Consider the following 16,539-nt stretch of genomic DNA (forward strand, 5'->3'; position numbering starts at 1 on the left):
ACCTCCCCCAAGTGAGGCCTGGCCAGTGGCGCAGCCTCTCTCACACTTCCTGTGTCAAAGCTGCAGCTGCTCTAGGGCCCTGAACACATCTCACCGCACTCTTGGGGAGTCTAACTCTCTGGTGTCCCCTTGAGGGGGCAGAGGATGATAACTAAGAGGTGTAGGGGCATTTATACCATGTGGGGAGAGACAAGAGCCAGGAAGGATCCAGAAGCTACATTGCTAGCTCTTCCTGCTGTACTAAGCTCCATAGTACCTTGCCTTCTCCTGCCACCTCACCAGAAACGTCCTGTGTGACCAGCTGTGTCTGGGGGGAAGTTGTGTGCAGCTTAGTAACAGACTACTTGTATTTGTTCTCCCTCATGCATCTTTTCCTTTACTTTTTTTTCCCCTCTGAGATTGTACCCCTAAATCAGCAATACCTAAGCTTTTCCTTAAGTCTGCTCTGTAAGGAACCCAGACGAAGACATCTGCCTTATATGAGCTTTACTCACGGCTTCTAATCCTGCCATCTGGTTGGCTTCAGAATGGTTGATTTCATTCATATAACTCCTTCCTTCAAATTGTACAAGACAGCTACCATGGCTTCTCCCTTCTTGGCTAAACACCCTCAGTTCCTTCACGATTCCTCAACATGAAGCTGCTGGGTATTTCACATTCCTCACATCTCACTGTAACGTGTCTTCCTAAAATTGTGGTTCCTCTGGTGCCCTTCCAGGCGAGGCTGGTGTGGGGCTGAGCTCATGGGGTTCTCGTTTGTTTGACCTTGGGTGTTACCGCACCACGAACACGGCTGTCCAGATCTGGGCCTACTCCTGTGAGGAGAAGCTGACTGGGTTGTTGTGGTCTGACCAGTTAAGATGAACTTAGTGAAGTTAGATGGAGTGAACCAGGCACAACAGCTCTGGTTTTCTGTGTCAGCTTCTGAGGGAAGGCCAGGCCCTCTGTGGGACCCGGAGTTCCTCAGGGTGTCTGTATCTTTATCCACCCCAGGCAGGGCTTGGTGGGATAAGGGATTCAAATGACTTCTCAGGTGCTGTACCGTCCTTGGGGATGGAGGCTTCATTATCTCTCATCCAGACAAATCCAGAGCCAGAGTTTGGCCAAGGGGTTCCTGACAAATATTAATGATTACACCACACTTAGGTTTTCGACCTCCGAATACAAATGTATAAGGATGATCTAATAAACATGTAAAGTGTTCTTGTTTTTCTGGAGCTCCCTCCATCCTCTTTTTTTTTTTTTTTTAAGAATCTACCCTCCTATCTGCCCTGCCTCCCCTCAATTTGAGGAGTTTTATGATCTGTCAAGCACTGCACAGGTCTTTTGGGGAACAGAGATAAGTGTAAGAGGTGATTTCTGCCCTCCAGGATCTTGCAAAGGCAGGGCCTCCCACATAACATGATTCAGGATACCTAATATCATAGGGAGCGTATGAAGGCTGAATGAGCTCAGAGAAGGCGAAGTCTTAGAACAGCCAAAGGGAGAGCACTTCATTTCCGTGAAGGAGAGACTTTTGGATTTGTGGTAGAACCCTTTCCTTTAAACTTCATGGCAGAAAATTACACAGAGATCCAATGCTTTAGGTCGCTAGAAACTGCGCTGGTATTTCCCTTGTTCCTTCAGGCAAAAGATGTGTCCTCTTTTCTGATATGTATAGGATGTTGTAAACACATATGGTAAAATATTTACCTGGGTCAGAGAAATGACATTTCTGTCTTTAGTTTCAAAGACTGAAAAAAAAAATACATAAAAGACCGGTGGGGAATCTATTCAAAAATAAGCCACAAAACTCTCTCTGTTCAGAAGTTAATACTTTTGGCTTCCTATCAGGCTCCCATCCCCTGGAGATGGAGGAAAGCAGACTCAATTATTGTTGGCATGTTTGCTCACCTATTTTTAGCTCTAGAGAAGTGCCACAGTAAAGGGCCAGACAGGGAAAGTCAACCCGAGGGGAATGGGGAGGCACGCATTCCATCGCTCGCCAGCCTGTACCAGTTCATTCTGAAGGGTTCCTGGTAAGGAAACAGCACTTCCTTGGCTTCTTTCAGCTCCCAGGACTCGTTCTGGGCTCAGAATACAAATGTACCAGGATGATCTAATAATCATGTAAACTGTGCCGAGGTCTAGACTGTCTTGTCCCCAGCCCTCCTCTTTTTTTATGAGTACGTAGATGCACAGAGAAAGCAGATTATAGTATTGAAGGGTTCTCTTTCCCATGGCTCCTGGGGTCCCTGTGTCTTCTGAGGGGATGGGAGTGGGGACAAGAGGAACAGTAAGAACAAGAGTGGGTTACAGAAGCTGTGGTAAATGGTTGGAGGCTCCCCAACATTGCTTCTGGAAGAAAGCAACAGCTGGGGAGGGTGACCTGGCCTACGCTGTGGTTTTCAACCTGGGGGTTCTACAGAGACCCTGAAAACACGCATGAAACGTGTGGACTCTGCTGTTTCAAGACACTTTCTGCTCTCTTTGCCCGCCATCTTCCTTTGTCAAATCACTCGGCAACAACTGCTGTTCTTGCTCCTTGAACATCTGATTCCAGGCCTGGTGAACCTCATGTTGTGCTTTTTTTTCTGTGTACTTTCACTCTTGTTCCTCCAATTCATTCTCCTCTTAGTGGTTAATGAACTTCAGAGAAACTCTTGATCTAGATGCATCAATGGGAGGAGGGGTAGCCAAACGAAACCCCCAAACCTAAAAGCAAACCTTTTTGAGGGTCTCGCCTTTGCACTTTGAACACAAATTCAGAGTTCTACACCGAAGTCTAACCCAGTAACCCCCGCTCCCCTAATTATGAGGTCCCTTCAGTTCTGGAATACTCTTGCCTGATTCTTTCCCTCATGGCCTGCGATGCTCTCTGCTCTCCTTGCTGGGCTAACCTCAACCCATTCTGCAAGCTTAGCTTTAAGTGCATACTCCTGAAGAGAAATCACTGGATTCTTCGATCTCAACTTAATTCTCCCATTCTGTTTGTATGCACAGCATCTTTTTTCTACAGAATGTCTTATATCTTAAGACCATGTATTTATCTTTGTATTTATTCATATGCTTCTTTCCCCCTCCACAGACTCAAGTTGCCATGAGGACGGTTTTTCCCACTATCATATCCCCTGTGCCTGGTTGGGTTCCTGCCTGCCTGAAATATCATAGATTCTCAGTAACTATGCATTGAATAAATGAATGAACATCACTGGCATTTAAATTAAGGAACTAAAGTAATTTTGTGATAAAAACTATGAATGTTTGAATAGAATGTAGCCATTAGAAATTATTTAGGTATATATTTATTGGTATGGAAAGATGCCTGGGTATTTTTTATTGAAAAAAAATTTAAAAATGCTTTGTATTGTTTTCACATACTATTTTTTTTTAAGATTTTATTTATTTATTTATTTGTCAGAGAGAGAGAGAGAGAGAATGCAAGCAGGTGGAGTGGCAGGCAGAGGCAGAGAGAGAAGCAGGTTCCCTGCTGAGCAAGGAGCCTGATGCAGGACTCAATCCCAGGACTCTGGGATCCTGACCTAAGCTGAAGGCAGTGACTTAACCAACTGAGTGACCCAGGCATCCCTTCATATACTATTTTAAAAGAAAGATGAATATATTGGTATATAAATACCTATCAAGATGGAATAGAGGTGGTTTCCATTTGTTTTTACTTATTTGTGTTTTCCTACATTTTATTTTTTTGTTTTAAAGTTATAGAATCCATTAATTCATTAATTAGTTGTTAATTCATTCATCAACTATTTATTGAGTATCTTTGTTCTATCAAGCATTGTTCTAAAAATAAGGATTATGATTATAAAATTCAAACACAAATCCTCTTACATATACCCTCTTTTTAACATTCCTTTCCAGTTAACCACTTCAATAATTTAGATGGATCTTTCTGGATCTTTTCTCTATTCATTTGATAATATTTATGTAATTTCAATTTTCTTACACATATTTATGGATTTTTGAAATTTGTGATCATATTCTGCCTTTATGTGACTTCTATACTACTCTTATTATAATTTATATTTTATATATTATGTTACATTTACATATATGTGTATGTAATATAATATACAATACACCATATTACACATTACATTATTACAGTATTTTATATAATATATAATTTATTACATAAGTTATTATTGTAACTTTAATAATATACCTAGAAAAAATTTTCCTGCCATTATTTAAATGTACCTCATTAAAATAAGAAGAGCTGCATGTTTCCATAATTGTGTCATCAACTCTTTTATTAATGAGCACTTAGATTATTTTAAATTTATTCTGAGTTTTTTTAATAAATACAACTAGAACAATGTGTTATTTATGTAATTAATAGTATTAAGGTTGGAATTTTAAAACGGGAGGAGGGGCCCCTGGGTAGCTCAGTTGGTTAAGCGTCTTTCTTTGGCTCAGGGCATGATCCCAGCAATCCTGGGATGGAGCCTGGGCGGGCTTCAGGCTCATCGGAGGCCCTGCATCTCCACTGCCAAAACCCCCAGCCATACATAACAAAAAACAAATGTTGCACCACTGGACCCAGGAGAAGTTTACTCTTGATATCTGCGGGCTAGATTTAAGAAAGTAGCCATCCAGTTTGGGCCACATTTCAACTTGAAATTGACTACGTGGGGTCTAAAAATTCTTAAATTGGGTCAGTCTGAACATATGACCCCACGCTTTCTGAGATAGGCAGTATTTTATGAGCAAGTTAAATTACATTATTGATACCATTTAGATAATTTTCAGGTTGATGAAAAATGTTAAAATTGACTTTTTTTCCTCAAGAGAATACTTTCTTTCATTGAATTATTTTATGTAGCTGATGATTGTTGGGAACCAAAATTGGGTGAGACAAAAAAAAAAAAAAAATCCTTTAACATCTTTTGTAGCATATTTAAGTTTTTAAGGTTTTTTTTGTTACCGGGGTTTGAGATCATAAAGGAAGGAATTATGGCTAAGTAACAGGGTAAAAAGAGAAAGCAAATACTACTTGGAAGAGGGGTGTGGAATGCTTCAGTTCCTGATTGCCCTTAGGGCTGTAGTTCATTGATTGTTTATTCCTCTACATCTTTATTTCCTTGTTTGCTTGGTTTTATTTAATTATTTTTTTTCTTTTTAGAAGGTTGACATTTTTTTGGTCACCCCATCTGGGGGTAAACTAAGGTGGGGCCTGAAGCTTATAAAATTTGGCGGCCTGCTTTAAAATATCTAAATTTTGGGGGCGCCTGGGTGGCTCAGTGAGTTAAAGCCTCTGCCTTCGTCTCAGGTCATGATCCCAGGGTCCTGGGATTGAGCCCCGCATCTCGCTCTCTGCTCAGCAGGGGAGTCTGCTTCCTCCTCTCTCTCTCTGCCTGCCTCTCTGCGTACTTGTGATCTCTGTCTGTCAAATAAATAAATAAACAAAATCTTAAATAAAATAAAATATCTAAATTTTTAAAAATGCATGTTTATTTAAAATGAGAAAAGAAATAAGACGTTCCAATTTTTAAAATGTAGACAAATACCACAAACATCACAAAGTCCAATTTGATTAGTTAATAGCCTGAAAAAAAAAAACTTTCTTCTACATTTTCTTGGCTGTATATTTTTGATCATCTCTTTATAGGATAACTTTGTAATTCTCATAAGAATAAGAATTATTTCCTAAATAAGAAATAAGACTTTCTTCTACCTGGATAATTTAAAAGTTAAAACTTATTATTGACGGGACGCCTGGGGTGGCTCAATTGGTTGGATGACTGCCTTCGGCTCAGGTCATGATCCTGGAGTCCCGGGATCGAGTCCCGCATCGGGCTCCCGGCTCCGCGGGGAGTCTGCTTCTCTCTCTGACCTTCTCCTCGCTCATGCTCTCTCTCACTGTCTCTCTCTCAAATAAATAAATAAAATCTTAAAAAAAACTTATTATTGATAGTTAGAATGCACAAAATATGAACTGCACATGCAAATACATTCAATATTTTAACGCTTTTATAGCCTTGCATTTTACAAATACACAAATTCAATTAAATAACAGGTCAAGTGATTTCCACCAGAAAGAACAAAATTGTATAAATCATATAATTGTATACGCTGCATTATCAAATACATTCCCAACAAGAAAGGCTTCTGTTTTGACTAGTTGTTGGTAACAGTTCTTTTATTGCCAGATTTATATGTATGAGGATTGAAAGAATTTTCATAGACCAGCCTCCACTTTGGCGTATTTCACTCTTTTCTACTATTCACTAGTGTTGGCTGCCTCAGAACGCATTCATACTGCACTATGACCTTTGCGCCTAAATCTCTGATTTCAGAGCAAACTGGCAAGGTGAGTAGTAGACATGCTCCAGGAAGTCGTTCCTATATGAGATGGTTGGCAACTAATTATACAAAGAAGTGACTGTAAACAACATAAATATATATGTTGTTGGGTCCATGGTCAAAGGAGCGAGACTGATACAAAGCGAAGGTCAAGCAAAGCTTTATTTCGTGCCAAGCATTGAGAATCAAACTGACCAACCAGGGCCATCTCTTGCAAAGAGGCGACCTCTTTCTGCTTTACAGACTAGCCTTTAAGGGCAAAGGCCATGTGGTTGGGCCTGGCCACGCACAGGTGACCAATGAGATTGTAACACACAGAGAAAGCTGCACAGTCATGCTAGGTCACACATAAGTGACCAATTGAATTACAATTTACCCTAGTAGATATTTGAACTAGCCTATCACCTTGGTCAGAATTGGCGCCCAAAAGGCGCCCAAAGGGCGGGACCCATACTCCTTGGTTGCTAGGGAGACAGTATGTGCCCCCACTGATTGAATACCTCCACCTGGCCTGACCCACCCTTGTATTTGGGCTTTGTTACCTGGGACTGGTTTCCGGGACTTGTTTTTAAGTAAGTCCCCTGGGGGGAAGGGGGCACAGGGACAGTTTAAGTTTTACTGTATAAACAACAAAGTCATTGTTTAACCAGATGGGATTGCTCTGGCTAAATAGGTCCTTACAATGTCACACGAAATCCTAATTTAATATATTCCCAACTCATATATATATATATATATATATATATATATATATATATATATATTCCCAACTCAAATGAATCCCCAGAATGTCAGCAGCCACTCCCACAAACTTGATATAGAGGGATATGTGACCCAGGGAAAAGGCAAAATGAAAAGAGACAGGTTTTAACCCATTATGATTAATTTTTTAATTTTCATAAAATTTTACAAAGACATACGACTATGGCCACACATTGTAAGGGCTCCTTCCTGAGCTTTATGGGAGCATGAGCAATGAGGTACAGATTTCATTAATTTTAGAATAAATTTGCTTCTGAAGACTCAAAGTGAGAGAGAGAGAGAGGAAGGGGAGAAAAGACAGAAGGAAGGGAGAGAGGGAGGGTTGGGAGGTCAAACCTGAATTACATACACAGATTTCATTTGAAATCTATGCCTTCCTCATATGTTTGAAAATGCTCACTCTTCTAGCATTAATGTTTAGTAGGTCAAGATATGTGTCATATCATGTTAAAATATATGTAAAATAAACATGATCATTTTTGTGCTTGCCTTCTAAAAGTTTATAGACTATGATTTTCAAGGTTATTCTATGGATTTCAGGTTTGAAAATTGGAGACTAATTTTTTCTTTTATTTATTCTTGAAAATTTTAAGTAAAATTTCCATAAAGTAGAATGTACATTAAGGGTGCTGATCAATGGGCTTTGACAAATGTATCAGCCTCTGTAACTTTGACCCCGATCAAGACCTATTTCTATCACTCCCCCAATTCCCTCCTGTCTCTTTTTTTTTATTATTATGTTCCGTTAGCCAACATATAGTACATCATTAGTTTTTTGATGTATTGTTCAACGATTCATTAGTAACATATAACACCCAGTGCTCATCACAACATGTGCCCTCCTTCATACCCATCGCCAGGCTACCCCTTCCCTCAAGTCCCCTCCCTTTTGTAACCCTCAGTTTGTTTCCTGGAGTCCAGAGTCTCTCATGGGTTGTCTCCCTCTCTGATTTCTTCCTCCTGCCTCTTTCTAGTCAACATACTTCTGCTGCAAGGCACCATTCTTCTGATTTCTATCATCATAGGTTAGTCTTAACTGTTTTTAGATCTCCCTTCCCTCCCTGCCTTCCTTCCTTAGTCTTGACTGTTCTTAGATTTATAAATGAGATCACAAATACCCTTTTGTGTCTTGTCTCTTTTGTTTAACATAATGTTTTTTGGGATTTATCCATGTTTTTCTGCATACATTAGTTCTTTATATAGATATGCCTCAATTTATTTATCCATTATCCTGTTAGTGGACACTTGGGTTGTTGCCAGATTTTGGTTGTTATGAATAGGCTTCTGTGAACATTTTATAAGCCTTTTCATTAACATGTGCTTTTGTTTCTCTTGGGTAAATATGTAAGATGGGATTGCTGGGGGCCAACGGCAGGTGCATACTAGACTTTATGGGACATTGGCTGCTTCATTCTTTCTTTAGTGTAACATAGTATCATTTCCTTAGTTTTTCTGAAGCACTTGAGGGATCCTCACAAGAATGTCTATTAAGCAAAAATGATTATTAATTAAAGTTTATGACAAATAAGGTATGCAATTTTTATGTCAGAAACTCCACCCCTGCAAAGAGTTGCCTTAATTACCTAAAATTAAATTTAATAATTACCAAGACATCCAAAAAACCTTGAAGGTCAATACACTTCACACAAAATCTCAAAGCATTTCTTAAAAAGGAAATTCTAGCAGTCAGCGTCCAGTCAAGAGATAGAAATCATACAGTTATCCTAACAGAGAGAGCCTAATATAAATAATTATTAACTAGAAGTAAAATTATTAACTAGAGGGGCACCCGGGTGACTCAGTCAGTTAAATGTCTGCCTTCAGCTCACATCATGGTCCTGGAGTCCTGGGATGGAGCCTCAATCTCCATCCTCAGCAGGGATCTGCTTCTCCCTCTCCCTCTGCCTGCTGCTCCTCTTACTTGTGTTCTCTCTCTCTCTCAAATAAATAAAATCTTTAAAAAAATTATTTAAAAAAATTATTTAAAAAATTATCTAGTTAGATAACTGAAGAGGGAAAGGAGAAGAGCGAGGTATTGTGCCAGCAATTACAGAAAACAGCTACCCTCCCTTAAGAGCAGAGGAGAAAGGAATGAGGTTGGAGTTAATTAAAATTTAGTAGTGTGTGGGGTGCCTGGGTGGCCCAGTCGTTAAGCGTCTGTCTTCTGCTCAGGTCATGATCCCAGAGTTCTCGGATCAAGCCCCGCATCGGGCTCCCTGCTAGACGGGAAACCTGCCTCTCTCTTCCCCATTTCCCCTGCTTGTATTCCCTCTCTCGCTGTGTCTCTCTCTCTCTCTGAAATAAATAAATAAAAATCCTTAAAAAAAAAAAATTTAGTAGTGTGGAGCTGAAACATACCCGTAGGGGGCACTGCTTGGCTGGCTCTGAGATCTGGGGGGTGAGGAAGACTCCATGACAGAGGTCTGCCAACTATAGCTCATAGGCCAAATTCAGCCCACAGTCTGTTTTTTGTATGGCTCTCAAGTTAAGAATGGTTCGTACATGTTTAAATGGTTGAAAAAAAATAAAAATGAAAAGAATAATTGTACTGTTTTCCCAAGGCCACCGTAATAAGGTATGACAAACTAGGTGGCTTAAAACCATAGAAATGTATGCTTATGCAGTTCTGGAGCCCAGAAATCCAAAATCAAATTGTCAGCAGGTCTGTGCTCCCTCTGAGAGTCTGGTTGGGATGGTTCTCTTTTCTTCCTAGCCTCCCACGGTGCCCAACAACCCTTGGCCTCCTTGGTTGGTGGTTATGTAACATACTATTCTTTCTCTGTGTCTGCATCTTTACAAGATGTTTGCCTCTTTTTAGAAGAATGACAGTCCTGTTAGATTAAAGCCCAAACTCGTGACCTTACCTTAACTTGATCACATCTGCAAAGACCTTACTTCCGGATGAGATCACATGCACAGGTACAGGAGTGGGGTGGGGTGGTTAGGACTTCTGCCTATCTTTATGGGTACACAATTCAACTTAGAACAGTGATACTATTTCGTGACCCATGAAAATGATGTGGTATGCAAATTTCAGTGTCCACGAGTAAAGCGACACTTGCCACACTCATTCGTTTATGTATTGTCTGTAGATAGTGTCATGCAACAATGGCCAAGCTGGATAGTGGCTACAGAGACTGCGCGCCCAGCAAAATGTCAAATATTCACTGTCTGACAAGACTTAAAATCAAACGTTTGCTGACATTTGTTCTGTGCCACTGGTTTGCAAGTGTGGAAAAAGGCAATTAGATTCAAGTGCTGGAAGGACTTCTCCACTCAGGGGAGGAAGACATGTCCTTGTATGATGCTTGGAGGGACATGACAGGGGGAGGAAGCCCACAGGAGGCACATGGGAAGGAACACATCTCTTCCTTCTATAGCGTTTGGTCTCCTTGTGTTGTCTCCTTTTGGTGCCTTCAGAGGGAAGAAGCTAAAAAAGCAGAAATGTGGTCTGTAGATTCCCAGTCCTGAAAACACAAAGCAGAGAGAGTATAAATTTTGAAATTATAGATAATAGCTGAATAATTCATCCATAACCTGTAAGGAAAAAACATACATAGCTGCTAAAGTCCTTATTTCTGTAATGGTATTTCTGTAATGGCCATGGTTTGTATGTGTGTATGTAAACACACACACATATATGTATACATATTTATTTATTAATCTGAACTTACCATTTTGAGATTATTGTAGGTTCACATACAGGTGCAAGAAATAAGGCAGCAAATCCTATATACCTTTTATCCATTTGCTCTCAATGGTAACTAACCCACAACAATTGCAGAACTGTGGTACCATGTGACAACCAGGATATTGACATCAATATAGTCAAGGTAGGGAAGGTTCTCATCACCACAGGATTCTTGTGTTGCCCTTTTATGGACAGGCTTGCTTTCTTCCCCCACCATCCCTACCCTATTCTATGTAACCTTTGGGACAGGCTTTTTTTGTCTGGGCACAATTCTCTGAAGGTGCATCCAAACTGTTACATTTATCTATCTATCTATCTATCTATCTATCTATCTATCTATTTATTTATTTCTGTAACATTCCTTTTTATTACTGAGTGGTATTGCATGAGATGAATGTACCAGAGTTTGTAGAACAATCCATTAAATGAAGGATGTCTGGGCTGTGCTTAGTTTTAGGCTATTACAAATAAAGTAGCTAAGAACATTCTTGTACAGGCTTTTGTGTGAATATAAGTTTTCTTTACTTTGGGCTAACAGCCTGAGAGTACAATTTTTGGACTGTATGGTAATTGTGTGTTTGTTTTAAGAAACGGCCAAACTGTTCTCCAGAGTGGTTTTCGCATTTTACATTCTCACCGGCAATGTCTGAGTGATCTGATCCCTCCACATTCTTGTCTGCATTTGGTGTTGTCACAATTTTTTGTTTCAGCCTTTCTGATGGGTGAGTAATGGTATCTTATCGAGGTTTTAATTTGCATTTCCGTAATGGGTGGTGATGTGAAATATCGTCTTGTGTGCTTATTTGCCATTCATGTAGTCTCTTCAGTAACATGACTGTTCATATCTACACCTGCTGTCTGATCGGGTTGTTTTCTTGTTTAGTTTTGAGAGTTGTTTATTTATTGTAGACACTAGTCCTTTGTCAAATACATGGTTTGCGAGTATTTTATCTCACTCTATAGCTTGTCTCTTAATCCTTTTAAAAGTGTCTTCCACGAGGCGATCATTTGAATTTTGATGAAATCCAATATCAGTGCTTTTATTTTATGGATTGAGCTTTTGGTATTGACCTTAAGAACTCTTTGCTTAGTCCTCGATCCCGAAGAGTTTCTCTTGTGTTTTTTTTTTTTTTCTAGAAGTTTTGGGTTTTATATATTCGTTTAAGCCATTTATACATTTTGAGCTCCTTTTTGTTTAATGTGTTCGGGTTAAGGTTCATCTTTTTGGTCTATGAGAGTCTAGTTGTTCAGCATTGTTTTTTTGAAAAGGTGATCTTTCCTCTACTGATTTGCTTTTGTACCTTTGTCAGAAATAAATTGGAAATATTTGTGTGATCCTATTTCTGGGTTCCCCATTCTATTCCAGTGGCTGGTGTGTCTGTTTCTACATCATACCGTATACTCTTGATCACTGTAGTTATATAGAAGTTGAAATCAAGTAGACTGATTTCTCCTACATTCTTCTTTATATTCAAAATTGCTTTAGCTATTGTAGCTCCTTTGCCTTTCCATATAAATTTTAGAATAATCTTGTCTATATTTGTAAGTTATCTTGCTGGAATTTTTATTGGAATTGCATTAAACCTGTATATTAAGAAGTCTGGGATTCAGGGTTTAGCTCTTTAACTCATTTGTGACCCTCTCCATTGTTTATTTGTGTAGGTTAATATACATTAAAACTTTGCTAAGAAATGTGTGTCTGTAAGTGTGTGCTGTGTAAAGAAAGAAGGGAAATGGAATGTTACTTGTCCTGATTCAGAGTCTCCCTGGAGAGACAAGGTAAGGGACAAATAGCTCAGTAAGGGTTCGGGACCCAGGTGACCCAACTGCCGGACAGAACCTTTGGACACAGCCATTTCGATGTGGCCAATTTAATGAAGCCCCTTTAGAACACAGTATCATTCTTTTATTGCCAACTTATGTTGCCAACTTATAATATCATTCTTTTTTTTTAAGATTTATTTATTTATTTGACAGACAGATCACAAGTAGGCAGAGAGGCAGGCAGAGAGAGAGGAGGAAGCAGGTTCCGTGCTGAGCAAAGAGCCCGATGTGGGGCTCGATCCCAGGACCCTGGGATCATGACCCGAGCCAAAGGCAGAGGCTTTAACCCACTGAGCCACCCAGGCGCCCCTTATAATATCATTCTTAATCTCCATTCAAATCATGGGGGATTTTAACTTTCAGTTATGTTTGTTTTTATATTGACACACATTTTTGTCCTATCCATGAAGTTCTTAAATTAAAAAATGTTAACAGATGATATATTCACATGGGTAAAGATACAACAACATATGAAGAAATTTACCTTATATTCTTATAGCACTCCCCCATAGCCATCCAGTTCTACCACACTCCAACATGTTTGTACTTTTTAATTGCCTGTTTATCATTCCAGACAGTGATCTGCATAGATTTTCCCATACACACTGTTACCCCTTACTTTAGGATACTGTCACTCAAAATGTAAATGAAGTGGAATTTGACTTTTTGTTTCTTACGTTAGCTCCGACAATGAATATGACCTAGAAATCTCAGTTCGTTCTATGTTTTTAATGATGACAATGGATAGTAATCTATCTTGACAGTTAACACCTTCCATTTTTAGACTTTGGTACATTTCCCTCTTACTTCCTTATCTTCTGTTTGGCAATATGGTTAATAATCTGTTTAATTTAGGGCTTGAACCTTCCCTATAAGTCATGCACTCTTACTTCTCTATTCTGAAGATGCCTTAGTGAGACCAAGGGAAGATGAGTTGCTTGCTCAAGACAGAGGGCCAGGCGGTGGCAGAGCTGAGACTGAGCAGGGGCCCAGTCAGGCCTCTGCCCATCTCTCTGAGTGCGTTCACTGCTGTAGGATGACTCAGATTTATTATTGTCATGGATGAAATCTATTAGAAAAATGTTTCTCCCATCTGTCTCAATCCTCTGCTAATCATGCAGTTCATCCTTTAAAAATGAGGATTTCTTCTTTTTTTTCTGACAGTTTAATAATTTCAGTTGTTTCTGCTCTCGTAGCATTTGCCCGGTTCAATGATTAATCCCCCAATCTGAGCCCACTTAGACCGGAGCAATATCTTGCCAACCAGAATGAGCAAGTTGAATAATTGAAATTTTTATTAAGGATGAAACTTCTTTAATATATTATATTTATTATATATGATAGTTTCAACTTTCCTAATCTTTCTTGTCAAATGTATTCTTTCTCATTATCTTCTTTATGTAATGTTTAATTTAAACGGCCAGTCTTCTGTCCTTGTGCAGGAAAATAAGTTGGGATAGCTCTCAACCAATTATTACCACTTTTCAAGTTGGGATTGGTTTGTATTAATGTAGTAGTCTGACCCCTAGTGGGTGTAAGACGCATCTGCACCCGGATGGTAGCAGCAAATTTTGATCAGATTTTCTGAGAAGTGAAGATGAGGCAGTGAAGTCCTCCTTGAAAATAAGTAAAATAAAATGAAAGATAAATTATGAATTCATAGAAGATTAACAACAAAAGCAAAATTCAGTCAAAATTGTGTTTTTTGTGCAAAAATTTTCCAAATCTGTATTTTTACTGGTTTTTGATCACGTGTGATCAGGCTTCACTTATAAACACACTTATGTTTCAGGAATCCATTTTATGTTATTTATTGGAAACCGAAACTTGTTTTGCCTCTGAAATTAAAGTCTTATCATCCCAGCATAGCCCCTTCTAGTTTTTGCTATAGAATTGGAATCAAGCCTAGAGCTGAAAGAGATTTTTGTGATAATCTACTGAAGATCAGAGATCCAGAAAAGGTTGGTGACTTTCCCAAAGCCATAAAATGAATTGTCAACAAATGGAAGTGTACTCTATCATTCATGAGACCCTCAGATCTAGGAAGGTCTGATCACAGCAGGAGAGAGGTTCCAGACTGATTTTTGGGAGGTAGGGGGGCAATGTCAAGCTCCAGGTGGGGAAGGAACAAACTATAAAAATCCAAAAGAAGGGCATTAAGTGAAAAGCAAAAACTCCTCTTTCTTTACCAGATTGGGTTCTTTCAAAGCTACATCTTACAGGAACCTACTTTGATGTGCAAATATCAATTTTTTTATTGCACAGACACACAGAAAGAATACTATTTTCACATGTGTTCATACTATATATATTATTCTGTACCTTGATATAATCATTTAATAAAATATCTTGGATATTTAATAAAATATCTTGGATAAAAGATAATACATTCTTTTTTTTTTTAAAGATTTTATTTATTTAAGAGAAAGAGAGAGAGAGAGTGTATGTGTGCACAGGGCCAGGGGGAGGGACAGAGGAAGAGGGAGAATCTCAAGCAGACTCCCAGCTGAGTGTGGAGCAAGATGTGGGTCTCAATCTCAGGACCCTGAGATCATGACCTGAGCCAAAACCAAGAGTGGGACGCTTAACTGACTGAGCGACTCAGGCTTCCCTGACTACTTAGTAATTTGATATAAGAGGTGGCCTAATTTATTAACTGCCTTCAATTAATTGCTGTAAACAATGCTGTAATGAACATCCTTGTACATGTAACTACAGACTTATGCAAGTGTATCCTGTGGGGTAAATTCCATGAAAGTGAAATTTTAGGCCAAAGCTTATGTCTGAGTATAAAAACACTTTTGAAACTGGCATTGCCCCTCCTCTTTTTCTTCACATTTCCCTTGTTCCCAGCTTTCGCTTCCCAGGCCCCTGGCTTTGTATTACTCTTCTACTTAGTCAGCCCTACACTGTGTCTTTTCTGCTCACTTAACCTTTTCTTTTCTGGAAAGAATGACTCCTTCTGCTACACATTGTCTCACTTTTCTTTCTCCCTGCAAACTTCCCTGATACATTTTACCCTTCCCCTCTCCTCATGTGTCTCAGGCAGCTGAGGAAGGAGTGTCTTTCCTCCTACATCTGTTCACTCCTGTCCTGTCCCTTCTGAGAATTTCTGGGACCTTCTCCCATCACGTATCCATTATCTAATGCTTCCTTAATCTCTCCTTTTTAAACTATTTTCTTTGTCTTATAAAATTGTCTCCCCTTTTCTTAAACTATATTTTCCAAATTTTATCTACCTAACACTCTTTTTAGAGGGTACATAGGTGGAAATGAATCATTCTGTCAAATAATTTTGCACTATGGGAGACACTGGGGTTTACTCAGTCTGCCCTCAAACAACCTCCACACAGTGTTATAAATGTGGGGAGAACACAATCTTCCTTCTAAATATGGACATTCTCTAGGTCTCTAAGCTTAGTTTCCACTTCCCTTCCCTTCCCTTCCCTTCCCTTCCCTTCCCTTTATTCCTCTTGGTTCTCTCTCTGGTTACTTAATCCATTTTCTTAGGCTTCAACTACCCTCTGTGTATAGGTGCCAACTCCTCACCCCCGATTACTTTTCTCCCAAACTCCAGGCTCACATTTTCAAACACCTGCCCGATAACCCATTACAAGTATCTATGCCAGTATCCATGCCAGAAAACCCATTAGAAGTCAACAGTTTCAAGATAAAAATTCTCTCCACATTTCACTCCAGCTGCCTAAAATTATGTTCCTCCTGACCTAGCTGTCCTTGTTTACCACACTGCTGGGCCAGTCATCATCACCAAAGTCAAAGTCAGCGGGTCCCCCCTTTCTGTTTCCTGTGCATTCTTTCAGCTGCCAGAGCTGAAGATTCTGTCTCTTCATTGTCTGGTCTCAGCTCCTCACTCCCCTCTCTGGTTTGTCACTCTCTCCTCCTAACTGGACTTTCTGAACTTCATTTCCTCCATCCATTGTTTATGTCAATTCCAAATA

At 39.4% G+C, this 16,539-nt stretch overlaps 1 long non-coding RNA gene across 5 annotated transcripts in view; it reads left to right on the top strand.

Annotated features, from left to right (window-relative positions):
* LOC125104717 (uncharacterized) overlaps nucleotides 1-16,539 on the top strand; it is a 282,875-nt gene that overhangs the window by 92,217 nt on the left and 174,119 nt on the right. The window lies entirely within an intron of this gene.

Source organism: Lutra lutra, chromosome 7 (genome assembly GCF_902655055.1).
Source record: "Lutra lutra chromosome 7, mLutLut1.2, whole genome shotgun sequence".
In the NCBI taxonomy this organism is placed as follows: domain Eukaryota; kingdom Metazoa; phylum Chordata; class Mammalia; order Carnivora; family Mustelidae; genus Lutra; species Lutra lutra.